The 3938-nt window shown below is 39.0% G+C and overlaps 1 protein-coding gene across 1 annotated transcript in view; it reads left to right on the plus strand.

Annotated features, from left to right (window-relative positions):
* The window catches only part of MRPS30 (mitochondrial ribosomal protein S30), a 23813-nt gene that overhangs the window by 17200 nt on the left and 2675 nt on the right, over positions 1–3938 (plus strand). The window lies entirely within an intron of this gene.

The following is a 3938-nucleotide window of genomic DNA, read 5'->3' on the forward strand; positions in this document are numbered from 1 at the left end:
TAGGATTCTATTATGAAGAATTATACAGTTAGTATTTTGGAAAATAAATGTTATTAGTGTGATAGTAAATTCACTTTGAAATTTTATGCTTTTCAAGAAACTGAAGCTGAAATTAAGATCTCTTTCAAATTCTTGCCAGGTAGTTTGAAGCATTCAAGTACTCTTTCACTGTGCCCTACTTGCCATCTGCTATTGGCAAGAGTGAAAATGAGAAGTACTGAAGAATCAATTCATAATAGTTATTTGCAGCTCACCTCTTGATTTGAAATAAAGAGAGAAACCCTTTGAAATTTTTTCCTTGAAGGAGGAAAAAAAAATTATCTTAAACAGGAGCATTTCATTACAAGTTTTTTGTTAGTTGGTGATTTTTCTGTCAAATACTGGTAGTGTGTCCAAGTTGAATTTGAACCTCTCCCTGAAAATCTTTTGAATTGTGATCTGCGAAAGAAAGTTTCTTACTCTCAGATACTCTATTAACGAAACTGAGAAGAGTGAGGGAATGATGGAGAGAAATGTCCTGAATCTGTTGAGGAAGGAGAAGTAAAGAGATGAAGAAAACATGTTAGTTCTTGGCTTCTCAGTTGCCAATATCTATAAGTTCCAGTATGCAAATATCATAGTTAGTACCATATTTACATAAGGAAAGCTGTCTTCTATTGGAAGTATGATGTGCTCAGTACATTCAGCATGACATTCACAATACTGTATTCATATTTCAACACTGAGCCAGAGAAGTAGGGAGGAACTTAACTCATGTAAATATAGTTCAGTTACTGTTACTAAATATACCTGTACTTTGTAGGTTCAGTTGTGAGGCAACACGTTGAATATCATTCAAGAATATCATCTTGTGTGCTGGCAGATATGCATAACTATGCAAAAGCATTTTTAACTGCTGATTTGCAACAGATTATTTGAAGTATTAATTCATATTGTCATAACATTCTTGTTTGTCTGACAAGTTTATAAAGTTATATGTATGCATGCGTGCTTCTATTTTGAACAACTGTTCTTTGCCCTGTGAATTGTGGAATAGTCAAGCCATTTCCACTCAGATCATTTGCAGGCTTTGGATGTGTTAATAACATACATAGTAACTTCAGAAAATCACTTGGTTTTAAATCAGTCAGCTTGTGTTAACGTTGTGATTGGTGTCCAGGTCTTAAATGGAGCTATTTATAGAACCTAGTTATGCTAGCATGTCTGATCTTGGAAAAACTTTTAATTAGTGGCTGCGTTTTATCTTTTTACTTTCAGCTAGTATTGGTCTGTATTTCAGAAGAAGTAGGATTTAGATGTGTATGCTATGAGAACTGAGCCCTATAACCAGTGCTTTTTTTTTTTTTTTTTAGGATTCTGGAATGAAGCAGATGTGACTCGTCCTTTTGTATCACAGGCTGTAGTGACAGATGGAAAATACTTTGCTTTCTTTTGTTACCAGTTAAATACTTTAGCATTAACTGCAGAAGCAATTCAGAAAAAACTCTCGAAAGAATATCTGCTGGGGAACCGACAGTAAGCCATTATATGATGTTGTTGAAGGTGGTAGTGTGAAAGGCTTTAACGATGAAGTTCTGCTTCAGTTGGTTGATTTTCTGTTAAATAGACCAAAAGAGTTATAAATCATTAAACTATATTCCTGTTCATGTACCTGAACTTCATTGTAACTAGCGTGGGCTAGAATATGCCTTGTTCTTAGCCAAAAATGTCTAGCAAATATAGTGTACAAACTTCATTATGTTTGAGACTTATTTCTTAATTTTAAATGTATTTTACTGTACAATGAAAAAATGTCTGGAATACATTTGTTTCTTGTACAGCTACTATTAAAAGAGTATTGTATTCAAAGTCACACGAATATCTTCTTTCAGCAGATCTATACTTCTATGTTGAACCACTGTAGCAAAATATGAATTTATTCAATTGTCTGGTTACTTTATCTATTAACTTCTGTCTTGGTGTTCAGGACCTGTGGAAACTTGCTAATTTTGTGCCTGGGAGGATAAAAAAGCTCTTCAGTGCTTACTCATTTAAAGAATATCTGAACTTAAGTGTTCACTTAACACTTAAGTAAAACACTTAAGTGTTTCTTAAGAGTGAATGATGGGCACTTCATGTACAGGTCAAGTGAAATTTTAGGTATTTATCAGGAAGTAGTACAAACATGATGAAACCTGCTTCCCTACAGAGATCCTGTTAGGAACATGCATATGCATCTTAATGCTGTCACCTCAAAAACTGCAGAGAACTTGCACATTATTTGGAATCTGTTTTCACTTGAAAGGATAATCCTTATTTATCTTTGAAGGATAGCTTGAGCTATATTGATATATTGATATTAAAGAATGACTTGGGGCCTAGCTTGAAAAGTAGTGGTGGATGGAGTTTGGTTTCTGGTGTGATGAAAGGATGATAGCAAAATTTCAGCTATACTAGAATATGCTCTTAAAAGGGAGGTTTTCCTCTGTGCAGCTTTATTAGTGGCTGAAATATTTCTGTAAATGCGTAACCTTGTAGAGGAGCACAGTGTCGGAGAGTAGGCGGAAGGGAAGGCTTAGGATTAGCTGGCTGCTAAGTGATTACAAAAGGGCAAGTTAACCTTTCTACAGCTCTCAGAAGGCAAGGGGATACTCTGGAAAAGCAGTGGGTGGCACTGTTTTACCTTCTATAAAAAAAAAAAGTAAATACTTTCTTCCTTGCTTTTTGGTACTCTCTGGAAAAGTTTAGACATCACAGAATTGCAGGGATTGGAGGGGGAGACCTCAAGAGATCATTGAGTCCGACCTTTCTGCTAGAGCAGATAAACTGCAGTTGGTCGCACAGGTGGGTATGCAGCCAGATCTTGCACATCTCCATCTAAGGAGACCCCACAAACTCTGGGCAACCTGCTACAGTGCTCTGTCACCCTTATTGTAAATAAGTTATTCTGCACTTCGTCTGAAACTTCCTATGTTCAAGATTTAGGCAGTTCTTATCGCTATGCACTACCAAGAAGAGCCTTTCCTCATCCATTTCTCTCCTACCTCCCTGTAGATACTTAAAAACATTAATCAGATTCCCTTCTCAGTCTTTTCCCCATGCTGAACAGACCCCGGTTACTCAGCCTTTCCTCATATGGGAGATGCTCTAGGCTCTTAATCATCTTTGTGGCCCTCCTCTGGACTCCTAGGTGATCCCTCTCTTTTTTTGAGCTGAACACAGTGTTCTAAATGTGGCCTCTCCAGGGCAGAGTACAAGAAGAGGATCACCTTCCTTGACCTCCTGGCCACACCTGAGGATGCACCCCAGGATACCATTGGCCTTGGCTATAAGGACACACTGCTGGCTTATGGCCAACCTGTTGTCCACCAGAACACACCAGCATTTCTCTGCAGAGCTCCTTTCCAGCAGGTAAGTCTCTACCTAAGCTGTGCTGATGTATATAATTATTACTCCCTAGGTGCAAGACTCTACACTTGCTCTTGTTAAATCTCATCCGATTCCTCCCTGCCAAATTCTCCAGTCTGTCCAGGTCTTATTGAATGGTAGCATAGCTTTCAGGTGTGTCAGCCACACCTACCAGCTCTGTATCATCAGCAAACTTGCTGAAGGTGGGCTCTATCCCTTCATCCAGGTAATTGATGAAGATGTTAAGACATGGCACCAACCCCCACAGAACACAGCTAGCTATAGACCTCCCACCTGATTCTGTGCCACTGATGAGCTCTGCCAATCAACCAGTTCTCAAACCACCTCATCATCCTCTTCTTTATAACCATATGCAGCGCTATGGGCTTGGAGCTGAGTGGCTGGATGACTGTGAAGAGGAAAGGGACATGGGAGTATTGGTTGACACTCGGCTGAACATGAGCTGACTGTGGCCCAGGTGGCCAATAGGGCCAATGGCATCTTGGCCTGCATTAGAAATAGTGTGGCCAGCAGGAGCAGGGAGGTGATCA

Source organism: Meleagris gallopavo, chromosome Z (genome assembly GCF_000146605.3).
Source record: "Meleagris gallopavo isolate NT-WF06-2002-E0010 breed Aviagen turkey brand Nicholas breeding stock chromosome Z, Turkey_5.1, whole genome shotgun sequence".
Taxonomy (NCBI): Eukaryota; Metazoa; Chordata; class Aves; order Galliformes; family Phasianidae; genus Meleagris; species Meleagris gallopavo.